Source organism: Magallana gigas, chromosome 4 (genome assembly GCF_963853765.1).
Source record: "Magallana gigas chromosome 4, xbMagGiga1.1, whole genome shotgun sequence".
Lineage (NCBI taxonomy): Eukaryota > Metazoa > Mollusca > Bivalvia > Ostreida > Ostreidae > Magallana > Magallana gigas.
Genome location: NC_088856.1, coordinates 45,524,188 through 45,544,161, shown reverse-complemented (window position 1 = coordinate 45,544,161; position 19,974 = coordinate 45,524,188). Strand labels below are relative to the sequence as shown.

The 19,974-nt window shown below is 32.4% G+C and overlaps 1 long non-coding RNA gene across 3 annotated transcripts; it reads left to right on the top strand.

Annotated features, from left to right (window-relative positions):
- The first annotated feature begins 7,199 nt into the window (after positions 1-7,199).
- On the top strand, positions 7,200-12,286 carry LOC105346744 (uncharacterized). Of its 3 annotated transcripts, XR_004597232.2 has the most exons (5): positions 7,261-7,290; positions 7,942-8,028; positions 9,699-9,841; positions 10,671-10,742; positions 12,114-12,286. It is a non-coding gene; the product is annotated as an uncharacterized lncRNA (long non-coding RNA). The 3 variants fall into 3 exon arrangements; XR_903276.4 differs by lacking the exon at positions 7,942-8,028 and having other exon boundaries at positions 7,200-7,290; positions 12,114-12,281; XR_010713279.1 differs by lacking the exons at positions 7,942-8,028; positions 12,114-12,286 and adding an exon at positions 11,678-11,785 and having other exon boundaries at positions 7,200-7,290.
- Positions 12,287-19,974: the final 7,688 nt, after the last annotated feature.

The window sequence follows — 19,974 nt, the reverse complement described above, 5'->3', positions numbered from 1 at the left end:
TTATAATCAACAAACTGCATCACCGAGAGGTAAAGTTTTCTTCGATGTAATCAAATACTTGCTTACTGATTATTCCGACAATACATATTCCTTCTTATTGAGTTGATTTTCTGTAAGTGTACGATATAGTACATGTAATATATTATAAGTTTATTCAAAAAATTCCATCAGGTGGTCAAATAATTGAGTAATACAAACAATGCATATGAAAGTACTCTATGTGATGTTACCTTTTTTGACAATGCACCTTTTTTGACAATGTATTTTAAAGTTGAACACTACTCATCAATATGCATCAGTACACGGGTATAGATTGACTTCGTTACACCCGATTGCATACCTGAGAATCGTGACCTACATGTATTTGTAGTAATATATGCATTCTTCTCTGCCTCTGATAACACAACGTATCGATTTTGTACAATACATTCCAATAAATTCAAATGACGTATAATAGGGGCGGAAGTTGGGTTTCCTTATTAAAATTCAAATATGTAATCGTACAATTGCTGCAAATTATATAAATATAAGTAATACGGAATCATTCTTTGAATATTATGAGGTGATTATTTCTGTCGGGGCATGATCAAATCTATCACACCCCGACCAAAATTATAACTGCATAATACCCAAAGAACGATTCCTTACTTTCTTATAGTGTCTTTAAAGTTTGCGTTTTTATTCCTTGTTTAACGCGCATTTTCTGTTTGTTTATAATGCGCTGACATGTCTATTTGATGAAACTTTTCACCTAGGTTGGGATTATATGGTAAAATTTGATAATTTCGGCGAGAACGAAAAAATCGGCGATGTAAGATGGACAGAAGTGAGACATTTTAAGTAAGTTTGGAGAATAACCATCTTTTCCGCGAGCCTGAAATTTATGGAACGTATGGACCAGGTGATCCTAACATCATAGTAAAAGTGACTTAGCAGGCATACAGTAGATGAAAGTTTGAAATCATATCCTTGGATATGAAATACGTGTATTTGTTTTTAAGTTTCTTCTCTGAGCGATAAACAGGTTTCGTAACAACATATGACGAGTATATTAAATATCTTGAAAATCTTTACAAAGAGTTGTCAAGCTTCCCGTCATTAACCAACATTAAAGAATTATTTTCTGATGAATTTGAAAATCTAAAAACCAAATCCATACCAGACACACCTAAACCAGTCCTTCCAGTATTAACTTCTGGACAGTTTTGCGATGATGACGTTTACAAGTTACTTGGAAATGTATATATTCCAAATATTAAACCCGATAAAAGAGAAATAAAGCTCATGGAAAATTCTCTTACATTGTTAAAATCTACAGATAAAAGAAAGCAAGAAGACAAAGAGAAATCTAACGTGAAACAAACACTGTCATCCTCTGTCAGCAAGGTCAAGAAGTACACAGTACCACATGTTGACAGTGTATTTCATTTGTCACTGGGTAAATCAGGCAGACTCTGGGTCAGTGATAGTCAAGGTAAACTTCTCCAAACAGATCTACAGGGAAATCAGCTTCAGAAGATAACAACTAATGGTAAAGGTGAAGGCTACCACACAGTCACACAGGACGGGGATCTGATCTATACAGACAACAAAGCCATCAATAGGATAACATTGGATAATACAATCACTGAATTCATTAAAACAGGAGAATGGGAACCACTCAGTATATATTCCTCCCACATCAATGGGGACATACTGGTGGGGATGAGGAAGGGTGGAGAAAGTAAAGTCACCAGGTACAACAAGACAGGAACAGAAATACAGAACATACAGAGAAACAATGAAGGACAGAAACTTTTTAGTGCTATACCAGCCTATATTACAGAAAATATTAATGGTGACGTCTGTGTATCAGACTATTACAACAAAAAAGCAGTAGTGGTTATGAATAAATTAGGACAACACAGGTTCTCCTACACAGGCCAGGGGTCAGGGATTCTTCCCTATGGAATATGTACCGATATACTCGGTCACATCCTGGTGTGTGATAGAATCAGTGACACAGTCCATCTTCTGAATCAGGACGGTCAGTTCTTGTCTCTACTACTTACACCACAACAAGGGGTAACGTGTCCCCGTAGTTTGTGTGTGGATGATGAGAACAATTTCTGGGTTGGACAAATCTTCACCAACACAGTGACAGTGTACAAGTATCTACAGTGAAAATAACATATCCATACAATAATTTGGTATTATGTGTTTGTTGTGAGACAATGGAACATGAACACAGAGTTAGTGTACAAGTATCTACAGTGATCATCGCTTAACACAAAACAACTACACATGTGTTTGTACAGTGGTCACAACGTTATTGTTGACAAGCCAGTCATGTAAAATCGTTCGTGTAACGTGGGTGATCGTTCGTGTAACGTGCGGGATCGTGCGTGTATCAGTAAAATTGGTTTGCGTTTTATACCGTGCGTGTTCGTGCGTGATGGTGCGGTTTTTTCGTTTTGTACCTTTTTTTACGGAATGCCAGGATTTATTCTTAAAACAAAGACAAGTAGTTTTTGTAAAACAATGTGAATTTTAAACTTTTTATTATATAAGAACATTGACAGTTGTTAAGAATCATTCTCTCTTTCGTCATTAAATACATTTTTTTTTCTATAGCTCATTCAATCCTTTGTTCGGTCGAGTTAGTTTTGCTTAATTTTATAATCAGCCTATATCAAGCATCAATTGTGTCTAGACAGATAATTTCAATCATATTAGCAAAAGCGACACGTTGAATGACAGCAGCCAAGCTTACCCATTCCCCGTTTTAAACTAAACGATTATTCCCAACGCTTTTCTTTCAAATGAGAATACGATACGCATTATTATCTAGTAGATTGTATACACATTTGTTTCAAACAAAATTTATATAGACGCTTTAAAATTTAGAATAAATTGAAATAAATCAATTATTTACTGTACATAATGAAAATATTGGATATGAAAAATCGAAATTCTATGGAACAAGGTAACACATTTATCTGTATCACGCATAATTAAATCGTACGTAAGAGAATTGAATTACATAAACAGTCAACTCCTATGTAAATAATTTCGTGTAGTTTATGCATTATCTTCATTTCAATTACACGTAATTTTCTTTAACTTATGATTGAAGTTAATTTTTGTTATGGAGACAAAATATTAATTTGTGTGTGAATCCTTTATATTTGTGTATTGATGTGTAAAAGTGTTTTAAACTCGTAAAATACAAAACAGTGCAGGACTAAAGTACATGCCGCTTTTCAATAACACACAAACATAAAACAATACAAATTAAAGTAATACGTTTCCTTAATTCTAATCTTAAAAATTAATTTGATTTTGCGTGTTTAATGGTGTAGAATTGTTCCGTTGCGTGTGTTATCGTTTTTGTTCGTGTAACGTGAAGATTCAGTATGTTAGTGATCGTCCGTGTATCGTGCGTGATCGTTCGTGTATCGTGCGTGATCGTTCGTGTATCAGAATCGTGCGTGTCGTTTGTCAACAATAACGTTGCTACCACTGTATGCAAGACAATATACATCTATGATCCCCCTACGTAAATATAACTCCAACACCGTGACATTGCAAAAACTATTATTAACATTGCTATACTGCAATCGTGAACAATGTAGATCTATAAATAGAAATCTGATTAAACTTTCACAGGTATAGTTGTGACGTCATAAACAAGGCCTTTTCCGGTAAATTGTTTTTAACACTGAGCAGATGACACTTTTTTCAGTAGTTTTTGGAATGGAAAATATGTCCACAGCCGTCGCCCGCAAAGAAATTCACATAATGACTATATCATGTGACATTACATAAAATATCAAATTCGTTCTGGGCGACGGCTTCGGAGACATTTTCCTTTTCAAAAACCTATGCGAAAATGTGCCATTTTTCGTCATTTTTCACTAGATTTGTTATTATCACGAAGCAGATAACTGGTACAGTAAATCATAAATATGACAAAGTGTTGGATTCATTATTCTTTTTGAAAACAGGATGAAATTGAAACTTTGTACTTTATATACATACGTGCTTAAGATAGTTTATACGTATTTTCATAATATTTAAACACATATTGAAAGAAACTGTACCTTATTTTTTTCTTTTCAAACACACAAGAGAGCAACTTTATGACAATAATTCTTCAGAAAAAAATATGATTATATTTTCTATTATGTATACATACTCTATTTACATTGATGAAGTAAAAACCTTCTAGAGCTCCCTTTAGATACACCTTAATTTAATTAACAACAATCAGAATGCATTCTTGTTTTTACTGGGTCAGTCTAAATTGGTACAATGTATGCACAATTTAGAGGGAATGGGGATGAGGCCGGGTCCCATATTGACCAATATAAGTGGTAGTGATATACATTCTCGTGTTTTAAAAGAAAACTGAGTATACACTTGGTTAGAAAACAATATACATGTATACCTGTAAACGAAACCTTTTGATTTGGTCATCATTTTTCCGTTCAATTAAAATTTGCTCTCTATGAAGCCTACGGAAATGTCAGAGTTATAGTTAGACTGCCTTCTCCCCCTTCGAGAAACAAATGATACATTAACGTTTTTATATTCTCGTGTGAGGTTATGCTATATTGTGGTTCAATTTTTTTATGTTGATATATTAGTCTGGAATTTGACTAAATAAATAAATAAAAAAATCAATAATAATGAAATTCAATTTTATTAATGTTATCTTAAGGTTAGACGACACGTTTCTCAATTTTATATAACTTTTTCTAGGAATTTGTTATTGATTTACTAGTTCTTTGAGAAGCTTTCTTGCAAAAAATTAGGATACATTATCAGGCATTTCTGCAAAATACTAGAGTAGCAATTTCCTATAAAATCTTTTTGAAAATACACTTGAATTGCTGATATAAAAATTTATATACTGATATATACATTCGGGGATGGTGTTTGAACTCAAGATCCACGGAACCAACAGTCCTAGCAGTGTGCGGCCACCGCTCTAACCACTCGGCCATCTAGGTTTACAAATGCAAAAAATAAAAATTCTAAATCATTTTAAAATGATTATAAATAATAAATTTTATTTGAACTCTTTATTACGAGGAGATACAATAAAGATACTCGAGGAACATGTCGTCTAACCTTAATCTAAAATACACAAATTCTTTATTGAGTCATCAAGTAGTAGAAAATCATCTGAATTTGACAAATGTAAAACAAAAGTAATACATTAAAATAGTGATCCATGTATAATTGCAAAAGTTTTAATGAATTAGGTCTACGGAAATATAACTAATTATTGAATTAATAAACACATCTCTGTTTAGATAATATGATTTTACAGAGTTTTTAAAAACTAAGTACATGTACTAATCAATATAAGTGAATAACTGTAATACAATGTCTTTTCAGAAAGCCTACCAATGTACAAATTAAAATCGTTTCGATGTCCTGATGAAGTAGCTTGTTCACCCTTAATTCAATTTATTTTAAAAATGAAAAGGGTGATTGGAATAAAAGTTGAAGGATACATAAATTACAATTTATCACAATCGGTACTTAACAATGTAAATGGTACATATTGCAAATTAATACAAAAAAACCCAAAGGAACAGACGTGAAGGAGTGAAGACGACAATTGTTACAATATATACTGCTTTCAAAAGGGGATGTACACCTAATGGATGTCCAAGAAAAGATTAAATGGTTGGTATCTTAATGTTCGTATGTTGCATGAACAGAAACGTCATGCTTGTTTTCAAAACGAGAGGATATCTTAATATCGAATATATGAAGGAATAGTTTGAATGGTCACATTTTATGTATTTGTTCAATTGACAGTTAACTAAGAGGTTAATGGACCAGTTACGAGCAAAATGTAAAAGAAATTAGAACTCACTTAAGTCGCTGAGATGCTAAAAGTCAAGTCGATGTACAATGATTATTGTACGAAGACGAAATGCGATGGTCAACAAATTAACCATCAAATCTACAATAAATCTAAAATTTAAAGATATGATTTGCTTAGCTATTATAATACACAGTTATTAAGTAAAGGAAATCCATATATTTTACCGTTTAAAGTTTGTTTTATTCTTATATTTGTGTATTGAACGACACCGAGCCGTTTTAAATATACATGTATATGGCCTCAATTCTTTTTGTTGCAGCTGACTTGAAATTAGAAAAATACAAAATTATTAAGGTATTCAAACCAGGGACTATGTGTATTGTGCTTCGTATCTTTTATCTTAATTTTGTTCTTTAAATCGTAAAATTTCAATACTTTAAAATGTTTATCACTGTCCCAAATAAGAAGATCAGATAAAAGACTGTATTACCAAATATTCAATATATTTTCTTTACACATATAAATATATTTGGAACCAAACGCATACTGACTTGGATCCGCCAAAGTGTGTCAGCAACCTTACTCTCTAGCAACTTTTGCTATTTGAGGCTGTTTTATCGATAATTTCACAAAAAAAATGACATTTATCTTTTTATCAAGTAACATTCAACTACTGTAACAGTTAACAGACATCTTCTCACGTGTGTTAAAATGCCAAAGGTGTAAATAGTTACTCTGTACTTGTTAATTGGTGAAATGTCTTTATTTATATATAGATATGATAATTTTGAATTAAGTTTTTACTATCAAGGCCTATAATGAAATTGATAAGAAAAATGCTAGATTTATAGAAGCATATATATGATAAAAAGAAACAGATTGCAAATGTTAAGCCCAATGTTCTTAGGTTTTAACGAGTTTCATGATATTTATTGATCTTCTACACAACCAAACGATCATACATACTTAGTAGTGATCGAATGGGTTAACTCAAACTAAAAGTCGAAAGCAGGTAGTGAATTACTTACTATTCCGTCTCAAAATTATTTGAGAATGACACAACACTGATCGATACAACATTAAAATCATTCTTGAAACTTTTCTAATTGGATAATGCAAACGTTTATGACACCAACAAGCGCGAGAGGTTTCTAACCCCGTCAAACTCTGCCTATTTGGTCAAGGGTTTATATCAAACGGAGTAGATCAGAATCGCTTGCCATTGGGGGATGTGGAAATTGGACTCCACTGCTGTGTTTATATGTTCTGGTATACTGCCGGATGTAAACGTTGGAAAGAAATTTGATATCATGAATCCCGGAACATCGACCCACTAAACCGGATTTAAGTACCTAAATACATGTAACACGTTTTAGAAAAATCAAGTTATGAAATACTTAACTACAATGTATATATAAATCGACTTCAATTAGCAAGGAGGAGGCAAGGTGGAAACTTACAAGGAGGTAAAAGAATTAACAGTTGATATTAATATTATCATTATTTATCAAAAAGTGATATATGATTTAAAAATTAATGAGTTTCAATCTATATACATATTTAGTAAATGATTCACGATAATGGTATGTACAATGTTCACAAATAATTTATATAACGTTGCTAATGCACTGGCGATATTTCAAGAACAATCCGTCTGTTGGTCGAATTTGCCGATATCCCACTAGACTCAGTAAAAATCGGTTTACTGAAGTATAGAAACAAAATGTAACATTTTCATATTTTAAAAGAAATCTCTATTTAAAAGTATTTTAGTGCAAATAACAAAGATAAATAAAAGTGAACTCTGGTTCGTGATAATAACAGTAAAATCCATGTAAATGTCAATTTGATACTATGCAAAATGTAATTTGAATTATGCCCCTTGTACAGACTAACGTCGTATAGGAGTTATAATACTTCAACAAAACTCTTAAAATTATTCGTTTGTTATCATATTGCAGTACGCAAAATCGTTGAGTAATCAATACTTGATTGTGCAATCAGGCGTTAAACTGCGCTGTGAAACTCTGGGAATTTATGGAATTAATTTTGTCATTTCGTTTATACATGTAATATATAGAGAATAATACAGTAGATACCCCTTTTCTATATTACAGCCAGTATCAGCTCGATACTCCAATATCAGCTTAAGGGCCGAAGGCCCTAGTGATGACATTGATCAAGGGCTGATACAGTTTAACAAAGTTAGAAAAAACCATAAACTTGAAAAAAGATGATTTTAAATATTGTTTGAAAGAAGTCTGTACATGTATTAAAAAAAATGAGATCTTACCGTTTTACCGAACTTGTAGCTACAGAACAGGAATTTCCCCAGCTTTTAAAATTAACTGCTCCAAAACATTTCTTAGTATTTGAATTTTTCAACTGCATTAATAATGTCGACTTTAACAAATGTTTTATTGGATAAAATAAAAGAAACCAAAAAGGGCAGAGGAGTTCCGCAAGGTGTGTGATACGGATCTGTATCAGCCCTAGGGCTGTTAACCTTTATCAGCCCCTAAGGCCAATACGAGTTTAGTAATGTCATCTGTATCACATATGCCAAAAAAACTGTTTTTAGTTCTAGGTATGTAATAACTATTGATATAAATCTCAAATCAAAGAAAGGATATAAAAACCTATCACAAAGAGGTAAAAGTCTATTTTTATCTTATTACGTCACTTTCCCCACAGCTGAAAGTGCAAAAATGAATAGTAGTGGTAAACAATGATCGTTTATTAACGAGCTAATGTTTTAAACATATTCAGGAAAGTTTTCAAGCAAACTTACTTTTTTTATTCGAAACAGATGACTAATTAAAAAAAATCTCAGATAGTGCGTGCTATAAATCAGTCTATCAGTTTAGCCGATAACCGGTGTTGTATAGCAGTTTTTCCCCCATAGTAGCTTTTCCCCCCGGAAAACCTACTATATAGTAGCCTTCTGTGTTCTGAAATTGTATTGAACGAGAATGTTTTAAGAATTTCTTGATAAATTTATCAGACTGTTTGTCTGTTTGTGAAAATTTCATCCAGGCTAAACCTCTGTTTTAGAGAAATTTTGTTTCCGATATTTCAGAGCTCGATTTTTAAAATCCTATTATAATAATTATAGTGCATATTCTTTAGGGTCCAATGTCTCATAAACTAGAGATGACCATATCACCATATTTTTATTGTGGCAGTGGTTTACTACTTGAAGATGACTCTGAAAATTTCAGCCCTCAGGGTAGGGGCCTTTGATGTTTCAGGGCCCGATGTTTAAAACCCAATATTATGATTGAATAGTGTTCTATAAGTGGGGACCCGAATCTCAAACCATGTATTTTATTCTATGCATTAATAAATGCCATAATTATCCTTTTGTGAGAAATTAATATCATATCAGTTATTGCAAATTATTGTCACGAATGGTCCGCAATAAACATGGCCGGAAAGTAAAAATGGGGGAAAATCCACTGTATAGTATGTTTTCCGTGGGGGTAATCTGGCTATAAAAAGGGGGAAAGCCCACTATATAGTCAGCTTTCCGTGGGGGAAAAACTGCTATATAGCCATTTTTCCGGGGGGAAGAACTGCTATATAGCCATTTTTCCGGGGGGAAAGATGGCTAGGGGGAAAAGGCACTATATAACACCGGTCTTAGCCGTTCCAGTAGTATGGTACATGATTGTCTCGCCAATTTTGCTATTGTATTGTTGCGTTGCTGGAACGTAACAAAAATACTGTTAATACTGCTATCTTTCAGAAAACGTGCCATTGCTTAATATAAGGAATGTTGTTTATCAGCTTGTTTTCCCAAACGCATTGCGAACGTCAGTGACTATATGAACATCAACACATGTATTTGGCGCAAGTTTTTTTTATAATACAGGTGGCAAGATGAAACAGCTCCTGCTTTTGATGGCTGTCGTCTGCCTGACCCACGTGACCTGTAACGAACCTCCCTGTTACTACGTCTGCTGTAACGCTTCCTGCTCAGTCAAGTGTAGACAGTGCTTCCAACGTTTGAACGGGGTATATTCTGTTTAACTTTATGAACTTATCAACAATATGTATCTTCAAAATTATTTGATATTCATAAAAAGCTGAAACAACAATCTTTCACTAATACAATAAAAACGTATTTTAACCTTCCTTCTACCTTGAATTGACAGTAGATAGTTTTAACCACTTTGATATTACATGCATATAATATCATTATTGCGGATGCTTACATTCAAAAGGTGTAAATGAAACAATTTTAGCAAGCTTTGCTAATAACCAAGAGTCTAATGTAATAAGATTATAATTGTATCTAACAATATAAAGCCAAAACATTCAGTGGTAGCTACTTTTTTAAATATCATTTTATAAAAAAGAATCAGGTTTTTTGAAAGAGCATTGTCAAAACATTTACCTCTATCGATGTATCTGAAAAGCTTATAGCACATATTTTAAACGGTTTCAAAATACCACATTCTTGGCACGTGAATATATATCCACGACACACAAACTCTTTGGTAAAATTACGTCATTATTTATGCTCTTCCACTAAAGCAGACAAAAATCATCTTTTAACATCAATGCTCATCCTTTCATGCAGACACGATTATATAATGATTATTATTTTTTAAATCCAAGCATTAATGATTTTTTTTTAAATTACGCCAAAATGGTTTAACAATAATTATTATACCTAATCAAATGATATGAAACAGCTTATATTTATCAATTTAAACACACAGAATCGAAACACCAAAGATTAAATAATAGGTAGATATCGATATCGTTGAAAATTTGGACGGTTTTGAAATTTCCAAAGTTTTGCAAGTTTATTACCTTCCAATCTTTTTCTTTTCAGCAGAAAAGACAAAGTCCACATAAGCGCGGTTTGATTCAACAACGCCGCATGGAAGATTGCTGTAACCTGATCTAGGTATTGAGACGTCTTAATTTTATGCTTATATCATCTTTTGTGTATTTCCCTCGTTATATACTTTTTCCTTGTAATTTCTTACTTGCTTCGATGCTTTCTTATTACATCGGTTAATAGTTGTTGGGAGTTGATTTTTAATCAACTCTCCTATGCAGTCACTCGGACAAACCGAAAGTGAAACAGTGTTTGGACCTCAGCACAAATCATTCCTCCTGACAAGACTTAGTTCTTGAAAATAATTGATGAATTCGATGTAATGTACTGGAGTATGCTAAAGCATTGTTTTTCAAGGAAACTTATTTACAAATACCTTAAAAATAGTCAGATTTTAAATGGTACGAACAATTTAAATATTTTTTGTAGTCGTATGTATTCCTAAGCCAGAGTTCAATATAGTCTCGTTCAACTCGACGTTCGGCTGTCTCCGTAAACCCTTGTCGGAGATTTACGGTCAGCCGAGCGTTTGGTTTAACGAGACTAGAGTTCAATATTGCTTGGATCCATACAATTTTCGAGAAATATTTCTACCACTGATACATAGTTTGATTGAATTAATTTTATCTTTAAATATTATTTAACATGATTCATATGGAGGTTTCTCGACATTCTAGTCGAAAAAGTTCAAAAATTCATATTATAAAAATATGCGTAATTCAAATTAGAACTACGTATACATGTACTTGTCATGCAAAATAACATATCATTAATTTTAAAATAAATAAACATCGATAAAATCAACTTCCGTCAGTTCTTCAGTACTTTGATTTTCATATCTACACAAAAACATCCTTCACATGGATTAGGTTAATTTCTTTTCGGACAAGTTTTTTCTATCTGTTTTTATCTGTTTCCGCTTTTTAGACCCCTCGCCTTTTTCTTTATCTCATTTATACATTGCTTGCATACTAGTAACTAATTTGGTTTTTATGTTGCAGTGCCTAATAACTTGCAATTGGAAAACTATCATTGAACTGTCAACTATCTAAAGAGAATGATGATCACGATAATTCATATTGTCTAATAAACTTATCTTGGCAATCTAATGTATTTGATATATCATTTTAAATTTATTTTAAATTTTAATTATTTATTAAACTTAAGTCCCATTGAAGTCTTATACTTTTTGTTATATATGCTGCATAATAACTTTAATTTAAATGATTGACGAAAATTGACTTCACGAAAAAATCACGACACGTTGCTAGAGAAATTATTTCACGATTTTTCCTCACTGTTTTAGATTTCTTCTTTTTGAATAAAAAATAATCATAAATAAATTGATATGATCTTCTTATTTTTTAGAGTATCAAAAATATCACAAAATGTAAAAATTGAGGCATCAATCAACCAAACTTGTCATATTTTTTCCAGGAACTGACACTCCAAATCATACTATTTTCTCGAAAGTGAAACAGTGTTTGGACCTAAGCACAAATCATTACCGCTCACAAGACGTAGATCTTGAAAATAATAGATAAATTCGGTGTATTGTATGCTGTACCATTGTTTTTCCAAAAGAAACGTATTTATAAACCATTGAAAATAGTCATATTTGATATAGTACGAACAGTTTAATTGTTTTGTATTGCATGTATTACTACGCCAAAGTTAAATATAGTCTCGTTCAAACAGACGCTCGGCTGTCTCCGTAAATCTCCGACAAGCAGCGAGTCTCTCTTGGTTGTCGGATATTAACGGAGACAGCCGAGCGTCTGGTTAAAGTAGACTAGAATTCAATATTGCTTGGATTCATACGTGTACAATTTTTAGAAAAATTTCGATTACTGATAAACAGTTTGGTGGAATTAATTCTATCTTTAAATTTTACACAACATGATTCATACGGGGTTTTCTCGAAATTCTTGTCGGAAAAGTTCGAGAATTCATATTATAAAAATGTGCGGAATTCGAAATTCGAAAACTACTTGCCGGCAAAATAACATATCGTTAATTTTAAAATTGATAATATGTATAAAAAGCGTTTTTTCATGAAGTGAGCTAAATTCATATTTCACTTTAATATTGTCGTTTTAGCGGCATATTTTTATTATTTCTGTATACCATACAAGCGTCTAAAAACTCATTTTACTCAAGGTTTTAAGGTTAACGACGGTAAAACAAACTTTCTGGATAATCTGCTGGGTTTTTTTCGGGGCAGTTTGGAGGTCCATGCAATACACTATAATCGGGTCGCTGTTTGATGTTCTAGAAAATTTCAGAGGAAATCTGGGCTTATTTTGCATGCACCATTGACAACCTGTTTTAACCTTAAAATCAGCTGAGCAGAGTGTCTTGGATATGGAGGAACCCATATATCTATATAATTCTTGGTTTATGGCGGGGTCATTTTTCTACGGAGGTAATTTCTCTTTATGTTAAACATGAAGAATCAAAGTACTGAAAGTACTGACACGAGTTGATGCTTCAGAAATCAGACATTTATTGCCCCTTTTCTGCTCTCAATAAGCAGAACTTGAAATAAATAATAAATAAAGTATATAGGTATCTTATTATACTAGGCCACAACATATCAAAGATAAAAAATCATGAATCGTGAAAGATCATTTTTTTAAATTATATAGAGGAGCATATCTAAATATTCTTTAAATCGACTTCGACAGAACATTTTAAATTTCATTATTTCCTTTTTCTTTATGTTCAAAATGGTTAATTTGGGTATTTGTAATGACTTGCCAAAATTTAAAATTCAAATATTGAGTTAGAAGCACGATAAAGAGTTTTTATTTCTTTGTTTTGTAAACAAAACCCGAGTCTTGTTATTGCATGTTTACATATGTGTTTTGTTAGTATGAATTTCCATCAAATGTTGTTGTCTTCTGTTGATAATCTTAATATTATATAGAGGGGTGTTCGGCCATCTTGTACATTTGAGGTTCAAAATGTAAACATATATTGAACTGGTTTGTTTTTGCCCAAAACTGACTAAAACAATTGTCATAACATAAAAAGGCAATAAATATGAGTTTTACTAATTGTTTAGTCTGCACATTACGCATACAAAAACAGGAAAACAGTACAACACCTTTTTTAAAGCTGCATGATCCGATTTTATATCAAATTTTGTGTACGCTTTTAAACGATGGTTATGCTAAGTATGTGTATAATAACAGACATTGCGGTAGTTTTTCCGGTCAATTAAGCCATATTTCAATCAAAATAATTATAGTTTTTTTAACAAAACAAACGTCATAAAAAGGGTATCGCGTTGTTTCGCCTCATATTTAAATTCGCCCCTGAATCCGAGGTGGGGATGATTGTATTACGACTTTGACATCGAGTGTTAATGTGAGTTGTGGCAAAACAAAAATAAGACAATTGGTGTGTATGGATAATAATTAGACCATGCAGCTTTAAACAGGTGGTTTGTATTGTTATGTCGATCAACAGAAATAATGTTAAGTTCATTCATTCGGCCACATTTAACTAATGTTATATATGTCTTTCTCATAATTAAATTTATATAGTTACCTTCTATACCGGTACCTTATTATTAGGTAGAGGGTTGCTATATATTTTTTATTATGAAAAAAATGTGTAACATATATGCCTGTGATTTATCGTATTTACTTCAATGAAAGCAAACCGTCAATATGATCAAATGATGGTCTCTTTTTATGTCATTCCTTAAATTATTATACTTCTTTTCAGAACATTGTTCCATTTTTACATTACATTTCAAACCATTTTTACAAAACTACATGGACACAAGATTTTAAAGGGTTTCATAAATTACATGCACGTGACGTTTTAAATTTTTCTCTTTAAAATTCTTTTTTTTCATTTAGAGAAAAAAGTTTTTAAAAACGCCAGTTGCCTGTGTTATATCTAAACAATAAAATGCTTTCTTTGGTGATTCATGGGGGATATGAAGGTGGCGACATAGCAGAAAAAAATACATTATCTGCGTTAGCGGGTTATGTAAATTTTTTCTGCAATGATCGCTACCTTCATAACCCACATGAATCATCAAAGACGCATTTTATTGTTTTTATTTACATCTTTTAACAAATTAATAAATTGATTGTAAAAAGTAAGTAAAATTCACAAAATTACTGTTAATGTACATCAGAACGTTAGCTAAAAGAAACACCAAAATCCTCTCCGTGGTTATATTCCGTGCAGTCCGTGATTTTTCTTAGGTTGCTGCATAGTTTTTGACCAATCGATAAACGGGGCTTGTAGATTTCCGTCTTGTTGTTTTTATTATATAGCATTTAAAGTTATTCTACATTGATATATGAATATAATATACTAATATAAAATTCAAATCATTACACCAAAAAGCAAAAAAAAAAAAAAAAAAAAGGAGACAAAATTCTACTCATGTCTAAAATGCACACCATTAACTATAAACCACCATTCTATAGACTGGGTAAAATAGTTTGCCTCTGTTTATCAAACCGATTTGTAAAAAAAAAAATCATGTTTATGATACTATTTGTTAATCAACGCTGCTCAAAACTATATATCCCACACACTGACAGTAACTACCACGCTAATCTATTAATAATCTATGACGTATATAAACAGGCGCGCAGTTCCCGATGTGCATGTTGCAGGGCCACACTGACCTTCAACTCGATGAAAGATCAAACCACATAGACCCCCCAGCTCTTGATTATTTTCAACTCTTGTGCTTCAACTCTTCGTTTTGTCACACTAAAATCATTTCACGTTTGATAAAGCGTAAGTAATGACTTGAATTTCAACTCTTGTGTGGGGAAAACGTTAAACGTCCACCACTGAGCTGAGCTCATCTGCATAAAAGCGATTACAGCGCGGGTATCACTGAAGTTTCATGTACGTCAAATTTAATTATAGCGACATGTTCTTAGTTATAAAGAAACATACTTGATATGTTTTACTAGTATACAATTTATTGATGGCAACAATAATGTATCCTTAGTATATGAAATGTGTCAGAAGATTTTCCTTGAACCTATATTCTTGTGCGGATTGATATCAATAAACAAAAAGAAAATCATGATTTTTTTGTTGATTAAAATACGATGATAACAAATTTTACCTCCGATAAAAGAAGTTATTCTTTCATGATTCGTTTCATTGCATTTTGATAATTGATGTATTAGTCTGACCATCAATGCGAAAATGTGATTTAACCCAGCGATGGGAAACCCCTTTGCAGTGACTATACTGAGTTGATATACATCAACTCGTAAAAATGACTTATGAGTCTTTTTTCTTAAAATAAGTCCAATTATTCTATAGCTGTGGGGTCAAATGTTATTCTACCTCAAAATATGATCCCCCGGTCATTATTCTACAGGGGTCATTATTCTTCTTTACACCGGCAGGAAATAAAATATTACACATTACCTGTAGATAAAAACACCATGTATTTGTTTAAAATTGTGGATATCAAATAAAAACTACAACCAGAATTAAATTATTTAAGGAATAAACGAGGAACACGTTGTTACAGGCTAAAATTTGGATAATTATGTGTATAGACCTTATACAGGTCTAGACAACCTCTGTTTGTGGAGGATATATTTTATCCTCTAAAATTGGAGGATATAGATGCTTGCGCCCCCTGGTGGATCTTTTCAGATGAAGGGCAATTAACTCTATTTTTACAAAGGGAGTTAATTATGACATAAAATAATTTATACTAATTAGACAATTAAAAAATCACCTAATTTAGCTGCCATTAATTATAACTATTGAAAATATTTAATAAATATTAAAGTTTAAATAATTGCAGGGCTGATTTTAAAGAAAAACATTTTATTTTCAGTAAAGGCTCTCACATTTTTTTTAATATTCAGGTTTTTGATATTCATGTATGGTTTCATTTTGATTAATAAAATTTGACAATGCATATTTTTTTGTGTGAAAAGATTAATTTTACATGATACTAAATACCTGAGTGTGTATTAATTAGAATAAGAGTTACAAAGTTCCTAAGGTATGCAAACATTTACTTTGTACATGTACCGTATAGCAGATCAAGATGCCCATTATGTGTCTCCAAACGTGAAAGAACTCAATTATGTTTGATTGAGGAACAATTTCTACAGTTGTTACCGTCTTCCTTGGAAGACGGTATAAAGAGTTGAAATAATTTACGGTCTCAGGGTTGTGCACTTCCTCTCCTTTGTGATTGGTAGAAAATACATGATGTGAAAATCTACATTGTTTTCATTGGTTGAAATACTGTTCGGCGCAAGGGAGATAATTTTCTGATGATCTTTTTCACGTACGACTTAACAAATTTCGTAGATTTCAAATCTTAAAAAGTGAGAAAACGAAAAAGCAATACAAATTGCTATGAATAAAATTCAGTCTTTGATTTTAAGGTTCAACTAGTTGAAAGTAAAATTCAATAATATCTATTAAAATTATTTGTTTTTTTTTAGCATTGTTTATTCAAATATTTATACCAAAATGTAAAGAAAAAATTGATGCGGTATGCCTAATATCGGTAAAGTTATTTGCACCTTGGATAGATAAATGCAGTGGTATAACTTTGATTTTATCAAAATAATACGAGTCTACAACCCTACCTAAGATCTCTTTCACCCTATAGTCGATCTCAACTTACAAGCTTGGGTACACATTTCTCAATTTTAGACGGGCAGACTTAAACGACACATGACACTCGCCATGCTATGTAGAGGAAGGTGACATTTATATAAAAAAGAATTAAACTGTCTTTGATAACTAATTGCTGTTTAGGGTTTGTTCTAAAGACGGTAAGCTTTTTAAAAAAAGCTAAACTTGTTATGTTAGATTGCGAGCATGTGCTTAACACCATTGAAGGTACATACATTTATTACTTCGTACATAAAACGGATACACAGACACACATTAAGTCATACGACAAATATTCATACAATACACGACACCACATTCAGTGATGTCATATTTTAGATATATGGCTTCAAAAGTAAAAAAAAAAACTCGCAAAATTTGTCTTTAAAAAAAAACACTCATTTTTTATACATTTCCCTGATTTTATGCTAATCGTCTATATCACTCTCGCAAAATTTAGTTTTGTACAAGTCACAAAGGGCCTATAGAACATGTAACAAACCTATCAAATGTTAAAATGTTAATAATAAATAAAGTATAATTAAAAAGAAAAGTATATTGAAAATTCATAAAATTGCTTGTTTCTGTCATTTTCGACTAAAAAAAACCTTCCGCAAGATAAAATAGTTTCCATAAAAACTTGTTTGTTTCTTGAATTCAAATGGATTTTCTTTATGAATGTTGTATGATTATAAAATAATGATCTTTCTGCGAGGTTTAAATTAATAAAATCATACTCCTATCGTACTAGGATTTCGCTCAATACGATATTTCAGTTAATTAGATCCCCGGGATCTTATTCGTCCTTGACCAGACACCTTGCGTTGCCTGTGCCACGTCATATAACCCAGAATTATCTCCTCCTCGACCCGGGGAGTAGCCCTTTCCCTGTATAAAAGAGGCAAAAGACAGCTTCCAGTTGACTACTCTTTTATTCAATTTTAATAATGTTGTTTGCGTTCGGAGCGTTATATCCGTCCGTAGCGTTGTGTGCGTCCGACGAGTCCGGGACTCTGCGGATTTCGTGTCTATCGAAGGGCGGAAATGTAGTCCTTCCGAAGGAAGCCGCCTGGGATGAAGATGCCTCGTGTGGATTTAGTACCACAGATGGATAGTTGAAATTTAAATCATCATTAGAATAAAACAAAGGCGGGGAATATTGCGAAATGTTTTTATAGTTTTGGCTCAATCCTGATGCGAAATCTGGTCTATACGTGTTAGCGTTAAATTCAATGTCTGAATCTTCAAAATCAGGCTGAATAAATTTTGAGTAAGATGTTACAGAAAGTCTTGACACAGCTCTTTTAAGTTTTGAAACGGCGTTAATTTGGTCATTAACAAAGTTCTCTAACTGGAAGAATTGACGTTACCGTGGCTTGGACGAGGAATGGATTCTCCACCACTCTATCGTACTAGGATTTCGCTCAATACGATATTTCAGTTAATTAGATCCTCGGGATCTTATTCGTCCTTGACCAGACACCTGGCGTTGCCTGTGCCACGTTATATAACTCAGAATTATCTCCTCCTCTACCTGGGGAGTAGCCCTTTCCCTGTATAAAAAGAGGAGGCAAAAGACAGCTTCCAGTTGACTACTCTTTTATTCAATTTTAATAATAAAACGTTCCGATCACATTCCACAATATAATATAATGTATTAAACATTGATTACAAAAACTCTGAAAATAAGATATTATATTTACTTGAACCCTCTGAATCATTTTTGTTAACTTTTATTAAAACCACGCAAGTATCTTAATATGATATTACCTGTATAAAAAGAGGAGGCAAAAGACAGCTTCCAGTTGACTACTGGAGAGCCGCTTTCCCCGCACCTCTGATGAAAAAGATCATCAGAAAATTATCTCCCTTGCGCCGAACAGTATTTTAACCAATGAAATAAATGTAAATTTCCACATCATGTATTTTCAACCAATCACAAAGGAGAGGAAGTGAACAACCCGGAGACTGTAAATAATTTCAACTCTTTCTACCGTCTTCCAAGGAAGACGGTAATCAGATAGTACACTGACCCCTATTATGTCAAAATGATACTGAATACATATCTAGGCAAACTGGATATATCTTATAAAATTCGTGATATTCAAAATGTTTTTTTTTTATTTCAAATTAAATTGTAACTATTAAAATTGTCTATTTTAAGTGCAAAAAGGTCACACAAAAAATTATGCAGGTTTGTACAATTTTTTCTCGTTATCCCTCTATTCAGTGTGACCATTGTGCATAATTAAAAACAATATTTCAAGACAAAAGTTTGCGAAATCAAAAATAATGACAACAAAACCTAATCAGGCTGAAATCGCATTTTAGGCGCAAAAAGGTCAAATTAAATTGGCCATAACTCAAAGGGGTGAACACTGACCTCCCATATCTTTGTATTTTTTAGTCTGTTTTGTCTACAGATTTCAGTAATATACTTCTCAAGAAATTCTTGATACAAGAACATTGAGGAGTGGGATACCTTAATTAAGGCTTCCCATAGCGATGTGAAGAAAGTCACTTGTCTATTAATATTTCATATAATATGATGTCATAATCAACTTTGGCGTCACGATTTGCATTCCTTTCGATGTGTCTCAGGGAATGTATCGTAACGTTAAAAGTAAATTATATTGAAACTGATTGTTCCCTTAAA